The following is a 21,935-nucleotide window of genomic DNA, read 5'->3' as shown; positions in this document are numbered from 1 at the left end:
GAGGTCCGATAAGAGGCCTCGTCAGTTCGATGGTTACAGTGGTGCCTCATCTGGAGGCAGGGGCAATTTTGGTAGGGGTCATCCTCCCAGACTGTTTCATTCAGCAGTTCATGTATCTCCTGGTGCTTCAGGGAGTCACGGTCCTATTATGCCTTACTCTGGGCAGCCAGTATTCAGTGCACATTCAGCTCCTATCAGTGCACCACCACTCTAGAGTTACTACAGTAGTTATCCGACCCATCTGGGTCAGCTTCAGCTTCAGCAGCCACGGCATCAGGATGGGTGTTATGAGTGTGGGAACATTGGTCACATCAGGAGGTATTGCCCTAGATTGGCGAGTAACATATCTCGGCAAGATTCTCGTGCCATCATACCGGAATCGGTTGCTTAACTGCCTGCTTAGCCAGCTAGAGGTAGGGGTCAGGCAGTTAGAGGTGGAGGTCAGGCCATTAGAGGTGGAGGTCCGGCCATTAGAGGTGGAGGTCAGACCGTTAGAGGTGGAGGCCAGCCAGTTAGAGGCCATCCCAGAGATGCAGTTTAGAGTGGTAGGGCCCAGCCCCGATTTTATGCTTTTCCAGCTAGGCCTAAGGCCGAGTCATCTGATGCTGTGATCACATGTATTATTCCAGTTTTCCATAGAGATGCTTCAGTTCTATTTGATCCAGGATCTATTTATTCCTATGTGTCCTCCTATTTTGCTTCATGTTTGGTTGTGCCTTGTGATTCTCTGATTGCTTCTGTGTGTGTATTGACACCGGTGGGAGACTCTGTTGTAGTAGATCATGTCTACCGTTCGTGTGTGGTTACTATTGGTAATCTTAAAACTAGTGTGGATCTTCTACTTCTTGATATGGTAGATTTCGATGTCATCTTGGGTATGGATTGGTTGTCTCCTTATCATGCTATATTGGACTGTCATGCCAAGACAGTGACCCTAGCTATGTCGGGGTTACCTCGGTTAGAGTAGAAAGGAACTCCCGGCCATTCTGCCAGCAGGGTTATTTCTTATATGAAAGCTCGGCGTATGGTAGAGAAAGAGTGTCTAACCTATTTGGCTTATATTCGCGATCCCAGTGCGGATGTCCCTTCTATGGACTCATTACCAGTTGTCCGTGAATTTTTGAAAGTATTTCCTGCAGATCTGCCGGGGATGCTACCCGACAGAGATATTGACTTCTGTATTGATTTGGCTCCGGGCACTCAGCCCATTTCTATTCCACCATACCGTATGACCCCGCCAGAGTTGAAAGAATTAAAAGAGAAGTTACAAGCCTTGCTTGATCAAGGATTCATTAGACCCAGTGTCTCGCCCTGGGGTGTACAAGTATTATTTGTAAAGAAGAAAGATGGCTCAATGCGGATGTGTATAGATTATCGGCAGTTGAACAAGGCCACTATCAAAAACAAATATCCGTTGCCAAGAATTAATGACTTATTTGATCAGCTTCAGGGTGCCAAGGTATTTTCGAAGATTGATTTGAGATCTGGTTACATCAGTTGAAGATTAGGGCGTCTGATGTCCCTAAGATAGCTTTTCGGACTCGGTATGGGCATTACGAGTTCCTAGTGATGTCATTTGGGTTGACAAATGCTCCAGCAGCATTTATGGATTTGATGAATCGGGTGTTCAAGCCTTATTTGGATTCTTTTGTGGTTGTATTCATTGATGATATCTTGATTTACTCCAGCAGTCGAGAGGAGCATGAGCAGCATCTTCGAAGTGTGAAGAAGGCATAAAGGTGGATCCTAAGAAGATTGAGGCTATTCAGAATTATCCTAGACCTACTTCGGTTACAGAGATCCGAAGTTTCTTGGGTTTGGCAGGTTATTATCGTTGGTTCATGGAAGGGTTTTCATCTATAGCAAGCACCTTTACCAGACTAACCCAGAAGGGTGTTCTATTCAGATGGTCAGATGAGTGTGATTTGAGCTTTCAGAAGCTCAAGATCGCTTTGACTACGGCGCCAGTATTGGTATTACCCACAGGTTTAGGATCGTATACGGTATATTGTGACGCATCTCACATTGAGCTTGGTGCAGTATTAATGTAAGATGGTAAGGTAATTACATATGCGTCGCGTCAGTTAAAAGTTCACGAGAAGAATTTTCATGTTCATGACCTAGAATTGGCAGCCATTGTTCATGCGCTGAAGATTTGGAGGTATTACCTCTACGGTGTCTCGTGTGAGGTATTTATTGATCATCGTAGCCTTCAGTATCTGTTCAAACAAAAAAGATCTTAATTTGAGGCAGAGAAGATGGTTGGAGTTGTTGAAAGACTATGATATCACCATTTTGTATCACCCCGGAAAGGCCAATGTGGTGGCCGATGCTTTGAGTAGAAAGTCTGTGAGTATGGGCAGTCTTGCGTATATTCCGGTTGGTGAGAGGCCATTAGCTGTAGATGTTCAGACTTTGGCTAACCAGTTCATGAGGTTAGATGTTTCAGAACCCAGTCAGGTTCTAGCTTGTACAGTCGCTCGGTATTCTTTATATGAGCGCATAAGAGAGAGGCAGTATGATGATCCTCACTTACTTGTCCTTAAGGACACAGTGCGGCACGGTGATGCCAAACAGGTTGCTGTGGGGGAAGATGGAGTTCTGCGAATGCAGGGCCGTATTTGTGTGCCTAATGTGGATGGGCTTCGTGAATTAATTCTTGAAGAGGCACACAGTTCCAGGTATTTTATTCATCCAGGTACCGCCAAAATGTATCAAGATTTGTGGCAACATTATTGGTGGAGGAGAATGAAAAAGGATATAGTTGCATATGTAGCTCGGTGTCTGAATTGTCAGCAAGTTAAGTATGAGCATCAGAGACCTGGTGGTTTGCTTCAGAAGTTAGAAATTCCTGAGTGGAAGTGGGAGCGTATCACTATGGATTTTATTGTTGGACTCCCACGGACTCAGAGAAAATTTGACGCAGTTTGGGTCATTGTGGACAGGTTGACCAAGTCAACACATTTCATTCCAGTGGCAGTTGCCTATTCTTCAGAGAGGTTAGCTGAAATTTACATTCGTGAGATTGTCCGCCTTCACGGTGTGCCCGTGTCTATTATTTCAGATCGAGGTACGCAGTTTACCTCACATTTATGGAGGGCTGTACAGTGTGAGTTAGGCACACGGGTGGAGTTGAGTACATCATTTCATCCACAAACAAACGGACAGTCAGAGCGCACTATTCAGATATTGGAAGATATGCTCCGCGCTTGTGTTATAGACTTTGGAGGTTCTTGGGATCATTTCTTGCCACTTGCGGAGTTTGTTTATAATAATAGCTACCAATCGAGCATTCAGATGGCTCCATATGAGGCATTATACGGAAGGCGATTCCGATCGCCAGTTGGTTGGTTTGAACCGGGAGAGGCTCGGTTGTTGGGTACCGATTTGGTACAGGATGCCTTGGATAAGGTCAAGATTATTCAGGATCGACTTCTCACAGCTCAGTCTAGGCAAAAGAGTTATGCCGACCGTAAAGTTCGTGATATTGCATTCATGGTTGGAGAACGAATATTGCTCCGGGTTTCACCTATGAAAGGTGTAATGAGGTTCGGAAAGAAGGGCAAGTTGAGCCCTAGGTATATCAGACCCTTTGAAATTCTTGAAAGGGTGGGTGAAGTAGCCTACAGGCTTACATTACCACCTAGTTTATCAGCAGTTCATCCGGTGTTCCATGTGTCTATGCTCCGGAAATATCATGGTGATCCGTCCCATGTGTTAGATTTCAACTCAGTCCAATTGGACAAAGATTTGACTTACGAGGAGGAGCCGGTGGCTATTCTAGCCCTGCAGGTCCGACAGTTGAGGTCAAAGAGTTATCTTTCAGTTCGGGTGCAATGGAGAGGTCAGCCGGTAGAGGCATCTACCTGGGAGTCCGAGTCGGACATGCGGAGTAAATATCCACACCTTTTCTCCAGCTCAGGTACTTTTTCTAACTCCGTTCGAGGACGAACGTTTGTTTTAGAGGTGGAGAATATGATGACCCAAAATGTCATCTTTAAATTTAATAAGTAATTCTGTGTTCTAAGACATCGAAAAGCACTATTTATCATTCCTCGACTAGCGTGCGCAGTCCGTGCAATTTTTCGGAAAGTTTTTATGTGAAAAATAGATTAAAATGGGAAATAGAGCTTTAAAATTCATGCGAGTTGACCTTAGTCAACATTTTTAGCAAACAGACCCGGATCGGTGTTTTGACAGTTCCGGTAACTCAGTATCGTGATTTGGGACTTGGGCATATGTCCGAAATTTAATTTGGAGGTCCCTAGCTCAAGTTATGACTATTTAACGGAACTAGCAATTTAAAGGCTAAATGTTCCAAGTTTGACCACGGGGTTGACTTTTTGATATCGGAACCGGAATCTGATTCTGAAAATTTGAATAGCTCTGTTATGTCATTTATGACTTGTGTGTCAAATTTGAAGTTATTCCGGATTCACTTAATATGTTTTGGCACGAGATTTGCAAATTGAAAGTTTAAAACTCAAAGTTCGAATCGGGGTGTGAATTGTAATTTCAGTGTTGTTTGACGTGATTTTAGACCCCGAGTCAGTTCGTATTATGTTACGGGACTTGTTGGTATATTCGAGCGGGGTTCCGAGTACCCCGAGAGTGAAACGGATCGAAATCGGAACAAGAATTGGACTTAAGCAAAATCTGAAATTTTGAGTTCTGGTGTAATCGGACCTGCGGAATTTTGACCGCAGGTGCGAGCTCGCAGAAGCGAGACTTCCATCGCAGATGCGGTCTTCGCAGGTGCGTCCCTTTTGCGCAGAAGCGGACGTCGCATGTGCAACATCTTGTCCACAGGTGCGGAACCTCGCTTGGCAGCCCTACTTTGCAAATGCGAGACCGCAGGTGCGAAAATATAGCCCGCAAATGCGAAAATGCTGGGCGGAATACATAAAATCGGGTCTTAGCCATTTTTACTCATTTTTGAGTTTTAAGTCTCGGATTTGGGCGATTTCAAGGGGGATTTTCACGACTTTGAACTGGGTAAGTGTTCTTTATCATATAGTGATTGTATTTCACAAATCCATGTCTATATTCATCATTTATTTTGGATTTAGATGGAAGAAATTGGAATTTTTGTAAAACTTTCCAAAAACTACAAATTAAGATTTGAAGGTCCATTTGATATCGGAATTGGACAAATTTGGTATGGTTGAACTCGTATCTGAACGGGTGTTCGGATTTCACGAGATTTTCTGAGATTTGAGACGTGGGTCCTACTGCCGAATATTTTAATGAATTTCAGATTTTTATCCGGAAAATTTGTAAATTCATATGGAATTAATTCCTATGATTAGTATTGAATATATTGAATTGTTTGTGAATAGATTTGAAGCTTTCGGAGGAAAATTTAAAGGAAAAGCTGTGGTTGAATAATTGATTGGAATTTGCAAAGCGAGGTAAGTGTCGGGGTTAACCTTGACTTGAGGAAATAGAACCCTTAAATTATTTGTTATGTGAATTGCATATAAACGACGTATAGGCGAGGTGACGAGTGTCTATACATCGTCAAATTAATTGTTTGCCTGCTTACTTGAAAAATCATAAATTATTTTTAATCATAAATTAATTATTAAAATAATTGTTTCTCACTTATTCTTTGCAAATATAAATTCTTGAATTCCTGCATTAATTGTTACATGCTATTTGAATTATGTGCTTTAATTGTTATTTGACATTTAGCATATTAAATATTAAACTGCCTATTTGCTCCCTCATTTCCATAATAATTTGCTATTTTTCATTGTTTGCTTCATAATTAAACCATAATTATTATATGATTGTTGTCTTGTAATTTTATATTAATTGTTACATTTATTGGGAAAATTTCTTCTATAAGAATTGGTAAATGAAAATATTGGAGGAGCGGGTTGCACGCCGCAACATTATTGATTATAATGAATATATTGGAGGATCGGGTTGCACACCGCAACAGACTTATTAAAAGTCAATATTGGAGGATCGGGTTGCACGCCGCAACAGACTTATTAAAAGTTAATATTGGAGGATCGGTTTGCACGCCGCAACAGACTTATTAAAAGTCAATATTGGAGGATCGGGTTGCACGCCGCAACAGACTTATTAAAAGTCAATATTAGAGGATCGGGTTACACGCCGCAATAGACTTGTTAAAATGAATATATTGTGAGAGCAGGTTGCACGCTACAACTGAATTGATGGAAATGATAATTGGTTATGACTGCTGAGTTGGCTTCAATTATTATAAATGAGTTACTTGATTTATTTCTATTATTGTTGTTGTATCTAATATTGCGTATAGGTAATGTAAGTGACCCGCCTTAGCCTCGTCACTACTTCGTTGAGGTTAGGCTCAGCACTTACCAGTACATGGGGTCGGTTGTACTGATACTACACTATGCACTTCTTGTGCAGATTTTGGAGTTGGTCCCAGCGGCGTGCCATAGTTTTGCTCGGATTTCAGCTACTCGGAGGAGACTTGAGGTATAACTGCATGGCGTCCACAGTTCTGAAGTCCCCGTCTATTTCACTTTAGCTTTGTATTTATTCCCAGATAACTTTACTTTATTCAGCCCTTTAATTGTATTTATTCTAGAAGCTCGTGCACTTGTGACACCAATTTTGGGATGGTATTTAGACACTGTTGTTTGATGGATTATTTCACTACATTTCAAACTTTGCTTCCGCATTTGTTTTCTTGTTATTAATACATTTAAAAATTATTTTAAAATGGATAATATTATTCTAACGTTGGCTTGCCTAGCAAGTGAAATGTTAGACGCCATCACGGTCCGAATGTGGGAATTTCGGGTCGTGACAGCAGAAGACTAGATTGCGGCTGCAGAAGTAAAGATGCGGACCGCAGAAGATCAAATTGCGGCCGCAGTGATAAATCTGCGGACCACAGAAACATTGCCTCGCGACCGCAGTTGAGAATTGTGCGGCCGCAGATTCCCAGCTCCTGCAAGATGAAGTATTCTGCGGACCTCACATGGAATTGTGCGGCCGAAGAACCTCCCGAAGGGCATTTTTGTCCGAAATTTTTAGCCTTGTATAAATAGACGAGTTTCACAAAATTAGGTTAATTTTTGACATCAGCAAGTCCTGTAGCAGTTTGTCTTTGCCTCTTTTGAAAGTTTTCTATATTTTGGAGTATTTTACTATAGATTTTATCATTTTAACTTTACAATATGAGTTTAATTAGTATTTCTTCTTCTATTTCTTCAATTTCAAGCATGAGTAGCTAGATTTTTACTAGGGTTGTAACCCAACCCTAGTGCGTAAACCTTATGGGTATCTAATTTAGTGCTTGTTTATGATTGAGTGTTTATTATTTAGCCTTGTTCATGCTTTAATTTGTGTAATTAATGGTTGCAAACATTAGTTCATGCCTATTTGACTTAGTCTATACTTGAGAAAGAGAGACTTAGTCTAGGAAAACTTGGCTAACAAGAAATTGGGTCAATCGAGAGATTGATTAACCCAATTAAAGGGTTCAACCTAGAGATAGTAATAACGTGACTTGAGCTATTATCAACCGTTTTGTGTGATATCCATTTGGACTTGAGAAAGCCAAATTGGGCAAAACTACTCCTTGACCGAGAGATACTGAGTGGGTAATTGAGAGTTGATAGATATAATACACCCCGATCAATAAAACAAGCATTAAGGTTTATATCCCATTAGGCGAACACCTAGGCGATGGTCATAGCCCTAGGCTTTTTACAAACTTGAAAACAACAAAAACAATTATCCTAGTCTTATTTCTTTACTTTGCAATCCTTAGTTTTAAAATAGAAATAGAAACAACACCAATTTGTGGAAGTGCAAATTAAGATAGTTCAAATTTACGCATTAGAATATATACTCCTAGCTCCCATCTAGCGCCCTGTGGATTCGATCCCGACTCTTCATTGGGTTACTATAGTTGCAATCGACCATGTCATACCTTGTTTTGAGGTGTGCATTGCACGATAGGTCAATTTTTGGCGCCGTTACCGGGGAGTTAAAAATTGGTGTTAGCTATATATTTGAGTGTGTTTTTGGAATATCATCTTTTTCTTCCTGTGTTACTAACGTGTTTGGAAATTATAGGTGCAACATGGCAAACAATGAGCTCAGAAACATTGTTTTAGGGGATGTGGACGTTGAAGATGATAAAATGGATAAGGTTCCTCTTGAACCGCAAGCCAATAGACGAGGCCGAGTGCCTCATGACAATGTGCCCACTCCACCCCCACCACCACCACGAGAAGCTCCACACCGGGTGTTTCTGAATGAAGGATATGCAAGTGCAATAGTCCTTCCCCGTATTAGGGCGGGCAACTTTCAAATAACCAATGTGATGCTCACCTTGCTTGAGCAACGAGGGATCTTCACCGGTGTTCCAGGTCAAAATGCATACAAACATTTAAAGGGGTTCGTGGATACGTGTTGGGGGAGTAAACAAACAAATGTCTTCGAGGATGCTTTGAGGCTAAGGCTTTTTCCATTCTCTCTACGGGGGAAAGCTTTAGATTGGTTGGAACGTTTGTCAAACCATTCCATTCATACTTGGGATGAATTGGCGGAGAAATATATTTCTAAGTACTTCTCTCCTGGGCACATGGCTATACTTTGGGATGAAATTCTAGCATTCAATCAAGAGCGCAATGAACCACTACACGAGATATGGGAACGATATAGAACAATGGTTAAAGAGTGTCCCAACAACGACATGACGGAGAACATGATTCAACAAACTTTCTATCGGGGGATCAACACAACCAACCAATGTGTAGTGAATTAACTTGCCGATGGGAACTTCATGACTACGCCTTATGCGGAGGCGTGTGATATTTTTGATGAAATGGCGGATACTTTATCGGCGTGGCAATACCGGGCTAATTTTCCACAAGGTGATCCCAATGTGATTCACCTTCATAAAGAATTGCATGACCATAGGCAAGCCATAGCCGAATTGACTACCACCATGAACCAATTGGCAAAGGCTCAACTTCAACACGTGCAAAACCTAAGGCAAGTTAATGCAATTGAGGGAGTAAATATGATGGTGAACAAACGGAGAACAAAGGGTCTATAAGTGAAATAAAGAGTGGATAATTTTATGCAAGAAGATAGTGAGTTTGATCAAGATGACTCTTATAATGACCAAGAAGAAGAGGTCCAATATATGAACAACTTTCAAGGGCAAAGAAACAACTTCCAAGGCCTAATCCAGCAACAATGGCGACCTCAAAACAACAATCAAGAAAATTGGAATTCTCAACACCAAGGTAATTGGAGTGGTGGAAACAATCAATGCAATTGGAATAACAACAACAATCAGGGAAATTGGAGTGGTGGCAATAATCAAGGGAATTGGCATAACAACAATAACCAAGGCAATTGGGGAGGCAACAATCAAGGCAGTTGGAGTAACAATCAAGGAAATCGGGAGTCGGGTTCTCAAAGGCCCCCGATGTATCAACAACCAAGCAACCCGCCTCATTATCCTTCCCATGGAGAAGAATGCCGATTTCGATGCCCAAATTGCCTCACACAACACATCGATCCGCAACTTAGAAGTGCAAATGGGGAAAATCTCTCAAGCTCTAAATTCTCGTCCTAAGGGGGCACTACCAAGTGACACAATAGTGAACTCAACGGGTGGGAACAACATGGGGCATGCCATGGCCATTACTACAAGGAGTGGAAAAGGTGGGAATGTACTCACCTCAAGTCAAAGGCAACTTGTGGATGATGAGCAAGTGGTACAAGAAGAAGAGATCCCGAACAATGTAGTGCAAGTAAATGATGAAGTGCAGATTGATATTAATGACAATGTGGAATAGACTCAAGAGGAAGTAAACCCGTCTAGGGATCATGTTATTGACACACCGGAACCGGTAGTACAAAAGGCTAAGGCACCAGTTCCTAAGCCTCCTCCTCCATATCCTCAAAGGCTTTCCAAGCAAAATGGCGAGAATCAATTCAAAAAGTTCATTGACATGATGAAGAATTTCTCGATCAATGTGCCATTAGTTGAAGCTTTGGAACAAATACCCGGTTATGCAAAGTTTATGAAGGATTTGGTGACAAAGAAGCGATTGATGAATTTTGAAACTATCAAAGTCACTCATTAAGTGAGTGCAATTGTGCATTCAATGACTCATTAATTGGAAGATCCCGGTGCTTTCACAATCTTTTGTACCATTGGAAGTGTCGAGTTTGCTAAATCTCTTTGTGATCTTAGGCAAGTATCAATTTGATGCCCTATTCGGTTTTCAAGACCTTGGGAATTGGGCAACCAAGACCCACATCTATGAGATTACAAATGGACGATAGTACCATAAAGAGACCGTTGGGAGTGATTGAAGATGTATTGGTCCGTGTTGATAAGTTCATTCTTCCGGTAGATTTGTCATTCTTGATTGTGAAGTGGACTATGAGGTGTCGATTATTCTTGGAAGACCTTTCCATGCTACAGGGAAGACTCTTGTTGATGTGGAAGCCGGAGAACTCACTTTCCAGGTGGGTGATGAAAAGGTGGTATTCCATGTGTGCAAATCTATGCGGCAACCAAATAATAATGAAGTGTGTTCTTTCGTGGACTTGGTGACCGATGTGATTGTTGATGACACAAGTGCCACGATTAATGTGGGTAATATGCTGGAGGCCATCTTGCTCAACTTTGATGATGACGAGATGGATGGATTCATGGAATGTGTGAACTCTTTGCAAGGGATGGGGTCGTACAACTATGCACCCCAGAAACATTCCTTGGATCTTGAAAATAGGAAAACTCCTCCTACAAAGTCTTCAATTGAAGAGTCTCCTACCTTGGAGTTGAAGCCATTGCCTCCACATCTTCGGTATAAATTTCTTGGCCCTTGTTCTACTTTACCGGTTATTCTTTCCTTTGTTTGACTAACGTGCAAGTTGACTCTACATTGGCGGTGCTCCACAAGAGGAAGAAGGCTATTGGGTGGACTTTGGCGGATATTCAGGGAATAAACCTCGCATTTTACATGCACAAGATTAACTTGGAGGAAGATGCCAAACCATCTATTGAACATCAAAGGAAACTCAATGAGGCTATGCAAGACATGGTCAAAAAGGAGATTTTGAAGTGGTTAATTGCCGGGGTTGTCTACCCCATTTCCGATAGTTCGTGGACTTCTACGGTGCAATGTCCCCCAAAGAAGGGGGCATGACAGTGATCACCAATGAAAAGAATGAGTTGATTCTCACAAGAACGGTGACCGGGTGGAGAGTGTGTATAGACTATCGCAAGCTAAATAAGGTCACAAGGAAAAATCATTTTCCTCTTCCCTTCCTTGACCAAATGCTTGATAGGTTGGCCGGCCATGCTTTCTATTGCTTTCTAGATGGATATTCGGCGCTTATAAAAGGATTTCTCTAAAGTGGTGAGCCCGTTGTGCAAACTCTTAGAGAAATATGCTAAGTTTCACTTCAATGATGATTGTATGAGAGCTTTTGAATTGCTAAAGTTTAAGTTGACAACAACTCCCATTATCACCGCTCCTAATTGGAGTACCCCTTTTTAGCTCATGTGCGATGCTAGTGACGTAGCGGTTGGGGTTATTTTGGGGCAACGCATGAATAAGCTTTTTTATCCGGTCTACTATGCTAGTAAGACCATGAATGGTGCCCAAGTCAACTACACCCTTACGAAGAAAGAGCTCATTTCCATTGTATTTGCAATCGAGAAGTTTCATCCGTACTTGATGGGTGCAAAAGTTATTTTTCATACGGATCATGTGACACTTCGATATCTTATGAGCAAGAAAGATTCAAAAGCTCGATTGATGAGATGGGTGCTATTGTTGCAACAGTTTGATATTGACATCCACGATCGAAAAGGGAGTGAAAATCAAGTGGCGGAACACTTGTCTCGTTTGGAGGAGGAAGGGAGGCCGCATTTTGGCCTTGAAATAAATGAATCTTTACCTGATGAGCAACTCTTGGCTATCTCAATGAAGGAGGCGCCATGATTCGCGGATCTAGAAAACTTCCTTGTGTGTGGAATCATCCAGGATGATTTCTCTTCAAATCAAAGGAAGAAGCTCAAATGGTATTGTCAAGATTATTATTGGGATGAGCCATACCTTTTTCGAATTTACATGGATGGGGTAATTAGAAGATGTGTACCAGAAGAAGAGCAAAGTGATATTCTTGGGGCTTTCTATTCTTTGCCTTATGGTGGTCACCATGGCGGAGCATGAACGGCGGCCAAAGTGCTAAGTTACAATTTCTATTGGCCCACTCTTTACAAAGATGCAAGTGATGTGGTGAAAAGATGTGATGAATGTCAACGGGCAGGTGGAATCTCGAAGAAGAATGAAATGCCTCTCAATACCATTCTGGAGATTGATATCTTTGATGTGTGGGGTATTGACTTCATGGGTCCTTTTATGAGTTCTTGTGGAAACACCTACATCTTGGTCGCGGTTAATTATGTGTCTAAAAGGGTTGAGGCCATTTCTCTACCCAACAATGAAGCGAGAAGTGTGGTGGCATTCTTGAAGAAGAATATTTTCACAAGGTTTGGTCCTCCGTGGGCTATCATAAGCGATGAGGGGTCACATTTTTGCAACAAGGCTTTTGATACTTTGCTTAGCAAGTATGGTGTCACTCATAAAGTTATGACTCCCTATCATCCACAAGCTAGCGGTCAAGTAGAAGTCTCCAACCGGGAGATAAAGAGTATCTTGTCCAAAACAGTGAATGCTAACCGGACAGATTGGTCAAAGAAGCTTGATGATACATTATAGGCTTATCGGACTGCTTTTAAGACACCTATCGGAATGTCCCCATACCGGTTGGTGTTCGACAAAGCTTGTCATCTTCTGGTGGAACTTGAGCACAAAGCCATGTGGGATTTAATGAAATTGAATCTTGATTGGGATGCAACCGCTATCTTGAGGGTTACACATTTGAATGGATTGGATGAGTTCCGGTATCATGCCTATGCAATTTCATCCTTGTACAAAGAGAAGATGAAGTACCTTCATGACAAATACATTTGGAACAAAGAGTTCAAGGTGGGAGATCTTATTTTGTTATTCAACTCTCGGTTGAGGATGTTTCCCGGAAATCTGAAATCGAAATGGTGTGGTCCCTTTGAAATTGTGGGTGTGACGCCTTTTGGTGCATTGTACTTGAAGAACAAAACAATGAGGTATTCCGAGTCAATGGTCACCAGGTGAAGCACTATTTGGGAAAGGTTGGTGATGGCCACGTTGTGGAAATGATTCATTTCAAAAGATGGTAATCTGCGTCGTGCCGCAACGTTAAATCAGGCGCTTCATGGGAGGCAACCCATATTTCTTTTTCTTTTCTTTTCTTGTTTTGTAGATAGGTGTTATTTTGGTGCTAACTGGATTTGAAGTGTGTTGCAGGAATGAGTGATTTTTACAGGAAGAGTTCCCAGAAATCTGGTTAAGTGTGGAACGAATGGCGGACCGCACAAATTTGGTTGCTGTAACAAACGGTACTCTGCGGCCGCACAATTGCATTGCGGACCACACAAGTTGAAGGTGGAAAATGTCAAATCTCTGAAGTTGGTCCGTCAGAGAAACGGCCTATCTGTGACCCAACCCAAATTCTGCGGACCGCAATAGAATCTGCGGCCGCACAAAAAATTATGCGGACCGCAAAACGCCAGGGCAACTGGCCCCTCAAGTAACAGAGTGCGAACCGCAATTGGAATTTTGCAGCCGCACTCACCTCCCCTGCACTTTTTAGACACCGTGCACTATAAATAGCAGAGGCTTGGGCACTGTTCCCCTTTTTCCCTCTCTGATCTTACAAAGTGCAACAAATTGAAATTTCTTGCTAAATTAGCTGCTCACAAGCCTAATAATAGTTGATCACCCATCTCTTGCACTCATTAATATCTGGTATGCTTCATCATCTTGATTTATTTTTTATAATGTTTAGATTTTTTGAAAATTTTGACCATTTATCTGTGGAAACTATTTGAACAACCATGTGGGGTAAATATGTAGTGGGTAGACTGAAACAATGCTCTAAGGGTAATGGGTAAAATTGATTTTCATGCTTAGATGTTGTTTCCATGTCAAGATTGTGTAAAACTTTCAAGACCTAGGTGAAAATGTCCATCTGTTCGTAATTGTTGGAATCGGTGGCCGCACAAGAAATTATGCGGTCCGCAGAAGTTGAAGACTAGGGTAAAAGTAAGCCATGGTTCTGCGGCCGCAATGCAAAATGTGTGGACCGTAGAAATCCTATTGCGGCTGCAGAACAACTTAATCCCTGTGATTAGAGAGTTGTCATTTTGGTGACTCCTAAGTGTGGTCGCAAAGCAATTTGTGTGGACCGCAGAAAACTGGTTGAGGCCGCAAAACATCCACCTCACTGTCATCAGAGAGTTGGCATATTAGTGATGTCTGAATTGCAGTCGCAATGAGAAATGTACAGACCGTAAGCCATTTCTGCGGCCGCAAGGGAAAAATGTGCGGTCCGCAATGCCCATTCTGCGGCCGCAATGACAATTCTGCGGACCGTAATTCCTTACCCTGCAAGCATGTTTCTATTGTTTTTTTCACTGTAATCTCTGGTGTGTCCTTGTATTCATTCTGTGTCTGAACTTGAATTGCAACTAACAATCGCCTTTATTTGGTACAGAATATGGTTCAATCTAGAGGACGAGGCAACACTTCAAAAGGAAGGGGTGACCCTTCTCGGGGATGAAGGAAGAGACCCTTGCCCAGTGCCCAACAGCCTGAAAGCAGAAAGAAGTTAGCAATCAGCACAGGGATAGGTCCAAACCTCTCGGAGACCAGTTCTTATGTCCTGTCTAGGGACGCCTCTGAGGGCAACTCAGCCTTAGTTCATGAGCAGCCGACCGTGCAATCAAGTCCACCAGGGAGATATCAGGTCAGGGATGAGCAATCTTCATCACAAAGCACCTCAGAGGGTTCGGAGAGTGCCAGTCAGGCTTCTGAGCCTTCCACTACACCTGTCTCCCAGACACCAGAAACTTCAGTTCAGGACATCCCAAATGATGGCCGAAGGGGAGATGCTGCAGTTGCCGGCCTTGAGCGGTCGAAGAAGAAAGAGGTGTGGGAGGACCGATTCGTCAGTTTGGATGCCTTTTCTAGCTTCCGTGAGTGGTGGCTAGTTAGGTCGCTCACTCTTGAGCGACAGTTCCAGTTGAGAGATCTAGAAAAGTACAACCTTGCAGTGTTGACGCATTTTCGAGAGCGCAAGGGGTGGATGTGGTTCACCCAGAGCGTGGTGGATGCGAAGGAATACCATGTCCGAGAGTTCTACGCCAATGTGGCACATATCAAGAAAGGGACAAAGGTGACTAAAGTTCCGGAGTATTGCCGAGCGGCAGCGAACTCGGCTTGTTCGAGGTAAGGAACTTTACTAAACTTAGAGTTGAGGGTATGAACCCTGATTATACGTGTTATGTGATTTATTTGGGAGGTGACGCACCTGTTAGGTGACGGGCGTATATGCGTGCACCATAGAAATTGTTACTCAGTTGATTCCGTAGAGCTGTATAGTCAATTAACTTGTATTTTTCCATGTACTTTTATGTGTTAGGGAAACTGAGCTGTGACTCATGTAAGAAATCATGCTTAGGCAAATGTTGGTATTATTGGGACTCACTGAGGTCATTTCTGCTGTCAAAATATATGTTTAAATTGTAATTTCGTACTCAGTCATATACAGTCATTGCATGTCATATCTCAGTCTTTGGCGTTATTTATTGATACATCATATCATCATTTTGGGTTATTTCATGACATAGTAAGCCCGAGAGACTGGAGAGATTGATGACTGAGTAAGGCCAAGGGCCTGATTGTGAGGTTATTGATACTATAGCACGTGAGTTGTCTGTGCGGATCCAGATATTGGTACTATAGCACGTGAGTTGTCCGTGCGGATCCAGATATTGATACTATAGCACGTGAGTTTTTCCTGTAGCACGTGAGTTGTCCGTGCGAATTATAGCGCTTGGGCTGAAGGAGCCCCTCCAGAGTCTGTACATACCACAGTGAGCGCATGTACTTACTGAGTGCGAGTGATGAGTGATTGGGAGGACTGAGTGACTGGGAGGACTGAGTGAATTGATACTCTGAGAGTATGCATATGGTTTTATCACTGAGTTGCATCGCATTCGACATGCACACTTGACATACATGCATAGAGATGCATTTTTTTCCTCATGATGTATGGTATCACGTCATTCATGACTTCTTATACATATTGACATGTATGCATAGAGATGTATTTTCCTCACGCCATTTGATAATGAAACATTTACCTGTTGAAATATTTTGGAAAAAAATCATAGTTTTACAAACCTACCCATATTTTGGTGAGTTGGGCAAAAGATTTGAGTTTACTGTATACTTGAAAAGAACTATTTATTTTCCAGAATTTTATACGAGCTGAGCATTTATTTATTGAGTTATTTCTTGCACCATCTTTACTATATTGTTATGACTTGTTGCTGGTTTTTGGAGTTGGACTCTGACCCTTGTCCCAGCTCGTCACTACTTTCAACCTAAGGTTAGGTTTGTTACTTATTAAGTACATGGGGTCGGTTGTACTCATATTACAATTCTGCACCTTGCGTGCAGATATTGTATGTTGATGTTGCTGGGATCGACGGGAGCGAGATTTGAAGACGTACCTGCGTTCGGTTATAGCTGCCTTTTGTTCATGGTAGCCTTAGATTTATAAAAATATGCTTATGCATATTTCGAACAGATGATGTATTTATTTCATACCAGCTTTGTAAATTCTAATCTTAGAAGCTCATCATTTGTACTACCAATCCTTGGGAAATTCTTGTATAAAATCAGTTTTATTATTATTTCTTATCCTAATAAATCTCATCAAGTTGGATAGTTGTTAATTGGCTTACCTGACGGGTTGGGTTAGGTGCCATCACGACTAGGTAGATTTTGGGTCATGACAAGTTGGTATTAGAGCTCTAGATTCATAGGTTCTACAAGTCATGAGCAAGTGTCTAGTAGAGTCTTGCGGATCGGTGTGATGACATCCATACCTATCTTCGAGAGGCTACATGGCATTTAGGATAAATTTCCCATCTTTCTTTCCTTATCGTGCGACATTGATTCATCTTGAAGTGTAACTCTTTGAATTCCTTCCACGCATTCGTATGCACATGTGAGCGCTCGGTATCAGTTGTGCATAGCCGGCTTGTGATTCCATGAACGAGGTTTGAGATATATATTCTGTGTTTTGGTAATGGGCCAGTCTGGAGGACTTGAGGCCAGGTTTAGACCGCAGCTTAGGCTCGATAACTTCGGTTATGTGAACTTGTACATTTGGGCTCATATGTCCGGTAGTGTCCCTATGAATGAAATTTGTATCTCAATGAGCGGTTGATGGCTATATGATAAGTATAATATGACTGCGGGATGTGTTAAGATAGTTTGAATGTGACGAGAAGTGTTTCCTTATAATGTAAAGAGGGCCATTAGGTGCTTGATTTCTGTTTTGATATGACACACGGTCTCGAGTTGTGAGTGTGTTGAAGGATCTGTCATGCGGTTTAATTATGGAGCGAAGTAGATTTTCATGTCGTGTCTGTGAGTTCAAACTCAAAAAGATTAAGTGATTGCATAGTAATTGTGGCTGTGAAAGGGTATAACAAGATGCCAATTTGAGGCTAAGCAGGTGGGTTATCTCCTGCGGAGTAATCTACGTAGGTGTGTTCCTTATAATATTGAGTGATGAGTTTCTTTTCTACAAGCAGGTGTATGTGTTGAGATTTGAATTTGAATCTAGTTGAGAAGGTTGACTTGACTGTCAAGAGAATGTATGTGAGCTTAGCGGATGATTGAGGTATTTTATGGTTGGTGTTGCATGAGCTTGGGAAGAATCTTTGTTGAACTGACTGCGGTATTATGGCAGTAATAGAGTATGGGTATTGTGAGTTATCGAGTGTTTTGTTCTATGGCTTTTAGCTAAGTGGGCGAGCCTACTATTGACAATTCAATTTTACGGGTTATATTGCACTTTATAAAAATATGAAAATCATGGAATGATTAAGTTGTTATTTGAAGGATGTAGTGTGCACGGAGTATGAATTTGATTGGTGGTGTTAAAGCAGGGTTACTTCTTTGAGTGTTGTTGTGTTAATGGGGCACGTGTCTTTTGGATCGTTTGGCAGTGCAATTTAGATTTGGGCAGAGTGGATGACTCTCAAGTGGGTTCTAATGGATTCAAAATGTATATGTGGCAATTGAAAATTTCTCGAATTCGTATATCATTAGAATTGGTTATTTACATTGGATGGTGTCGGGACTTGCGAAAATTCTATATGACTATGGATTCTACATTTCAGTATAAGAAAGGAAGGAGGAACAATTTTTAATTCACATAAGGTATTTTCAGAATGGATGCTTCGGTTGTGGTATTTATGGGGGTAATTATGATGTGGTGAGGCTCTACATATATTTTGGTGGAAATATTCTTGGGTTTGGTGGCCTGCGTGGCTTGGTCGAGTTAGAGGTATTTGGTTCTGATAGCTCGGTGATGTGCAAATGGATTTCAAAGTGTTCTTGATGATTTCTATCACAGTTTGAGATGGATATGTCCTACCGGCGTGAGGAACATGTTGTGTATTGTAATTTCCTCCTGTATGGGAGCAAATGGAAGATTTCTAACTAACCGGGTATGTATTTTTGCTTGTGACTCATAGTGTTAATGAGGATCTTGTGTTTTCATAGGATGGCCTAATAGAGGCGGTGAGTGGAGTGAGATTTGGAATTTGCATGTGCAAGTATACGATTCAGTTTCAAAAGGTATGTAATGAGTTTATGGAGAACAGACAATTTCAGATATTGGCACTAGTGGTATTACCTGAGAAAAGTGTACACTCAAAAAGGGCACACTGTGTTTTGACTTACGGACATTTCGTTGGTATTACGGTATTCGCCTGATTGATAGACTCCTGATATTCAAATTATTGCTATGTGGAACGGAAGAATTATGAATGTATTCCTCGTGGGATGATCGTGCATGAAAGATGTATTAGTCATTCTAGTGTTGGAGTTGGGATAACTTACGGTGATTCATGTGTTCGATGAACTTGGACACTGGGAGTTCTCAGAAGCATATTGTTTTAGGGTTGCGGCCTATTTGAGGTAAGTATTTTATTTAAACTTAGTGGAGGCACTAGTTGCATTAATTAATTGTGATAGCTAAGCGGTATGAGTGCGTATATATGTGAGGTTTGAGCCCATGTGCAGGCGTCGGAGCAAGTGTTCATACTCGAAAGAATGCTTAGGCTATGATATGCCTAGAGTTGACTGTTAAGCATAAAGTTATAATGTTTCTCATGTTTGTACCTTTGTTGAGAACTACCTGGGCTATACTTGAGGTTACAAAGAGGCTAATTCCTTGAATAAACGTGGTAGTTACTATTTCTGCATTAACTTGCCGATTTGAGTTGTGATAGCACACTTTGCACATGCCTACTCTATGGCGTGTTATTTAAACCGGTCTAGGAGCATAAGAGTCTTATTTCAATCAGTCTCTAGCGTTATTTATTGATACATCATATCATCATTTTGGCTAGTTTCATGACATAGTGAGCCCGAGAAACTGGAGAGATCGATGACTGAGTAAGGTTGAGGGCCTGATTGTGAGGTTATTGATACTATAGCATGTGAGTTGTCCGTGCAGATCCAGATATTGATACTATAGCACATGAGTTGTTCGCGCAACATGTGAGTTGTCCGTGCGGATCCAAATATTGATACTATAGCATGTGAGTTGTCTGTGCAGCACGTGAGTTATTCGTGCGGATTATAGCGCTTGGACTGAAGGAGCCCCTCCGGAGTCTGTACACAATCCTAGTGAGCGTCGGTACCTACTGAGTGCGAGTGCCGAGTGCGAGTGCAGAGTGATTGGGAGGACTGAGTGACAGGGATGACTGGCTGAACTGATATTCTGAGAGTATGCATATGGTTTTATCACTGAGTTGCATCGCATTCGACATGCACACTTGACATACAGGCATAAAGATGCATTTTTCCTCATGTTGTATGGTATCACATCATTCATGACTTATCATACATATTCACATGTAGGCATAAGGATGTATTTTCCTCATGCGATTTGAAAAATGAAACATTTACCTGTTGAAAGATTTTGGAAAAAATCACAGTTTTACAAACCTACTCATATTTTGGTGATTTAGGCAAAAGATTTGAGTTTTACTGTATACTTGAAAAGAAGTATTTATTTTCCAAAATTTTATATGAGTTGAGCATTTGTTTATTGAGTTATTTCTTGCACCATCTTTACTATATTGTTATGACATGTTGCTGGTTATTGGAGTTGGACTCTAACCTTTGTCCCAGCTCGTCACTAGTTTCAACCTAAGGTTAGGTTTATTACTCATTGAGTACATGGGGTTGGTTGTACTCATACTACACTTCTGCACCTTGTGTGCAGATATTGGATATTGATGTTGTTGTGATCGATAGGAGTGGGATTTGAAGACGTACCTACATTCCGGTTGTAGCTGCCTCTTGTTCATGGTAGCCTTAGATTTATAAAAATATGCTTATGTACATTTCGAACAGATGATGTATTTATTTCATACCTGCTTTATACATTCTAATCTTAAAAGCTCATGATTTGTACTACCAGTCCTTGGGAAATTCTTGTATAAAAGCAGTTTTATTATCATTTCTTATCCTAATAAATCTCATCAAGTTGGATAGTTGTTAATTGGCTTACCTGACGGGTTAGGTTAGGTGCCATCACGACTAGGTAGATTTTGGATCATGACAGATCTGTATTATATTGTTCTGCTCTTACTCATGCACTGCTCCAAAATAAATGGAGCTTTTGTCTATGTTTGCCTCTACACCGGATGCTTTGGAGAACTTTTGAAAACATTCAAACACCATCTTTACAGATACTACATCCCCTCTGATGAATAACAGCAAGTCGTCTGCAAAACTCAACTGTACAATGTTCAGTCTTTCACACTTAGGCTGATAGTTGAAATCAGGTTGGCTCTTTAGTGTCTTCAAGATTCTAGTGAGGTACTCCATGACTAACACAAACAGAATGGGAGAAATTGGGTCCCATTGCCTCAATCCCTTTTTGGCAGGGAAAGGGGTAGTAGGGTACCCATTTATGATGACTGAATATGAAACTGAGCTTATACATGCCATTACCCATTGTACAAATTTAGTAGGAAAGTGAAGATCAGTGAGGATCTGTTCTATAAAACACCACTCAACTGAGTCGTAGTGTCACGACCCGAAATTCTCACATTCGGGACCGTGATGGCGCCTAACATTTCACTTGCTAGGCAAGCCAACGTTAGAATAATCTTAACCATTTTTTTTAAAACAAATCAAATTAAACGGAAGTCAATTACTGAAATATAGTGTGGAAGACCATAACAACCGAATCATCCAAATACATCCCCGAATCTGGTGTCACAAGTGCACGAGCTACTAGAATAATACAAATAAAGGTCTGAATAAAATTCAAGCTGTTTGAAAGATAAAACACAACTAATAATAAAGTAGAAGGGGACTTCAGAATTGCGGACGTTGTGCAGTTATACCTCAAGTCTCCTCTAGGTAGCTGAATCCGAGCAAGTCTATGGTACGCTGCTGGGACCAACTCCAAAATTCGCACAAGAGGTGCAGAGTGTAGTATGAGTACAACCGACCTCATGCACTCCATAAGTGTCAAGCCTAACCTCGACGAAGTAATGACGAGGCTATGACAAGACACATACGTAAACAACCTGTGCAAGTATATACATATACGAAGCAATATTGAACACATTAATTAACAATTTCACAAATTTGGGAGGGAACATGTGAAGGGAAATGGTATAAAAATTTCAGCCATGGAAGTGACACGTAGCAGCCAAATAATTCACCAACAACAAATAG

The sequence above is a fragment of the Nicotiana tomentosiformis genome, chromosome 8, assembly GCF_000390325.3.
Source record: "Nicotiana tomentosiformis chromosome 8, ASM39032v3, whole genome shotgun sequence".
Lineage (NCBI taxonomy): Eukaryota > Viridiplantae > Streptophyta > Magnoliopsida > Solanales > Solanaceae > Nicotiana > Nicotiana tomentosiformis.
This window is presented reverse-complemented; position numbering follows the sequence as displayed.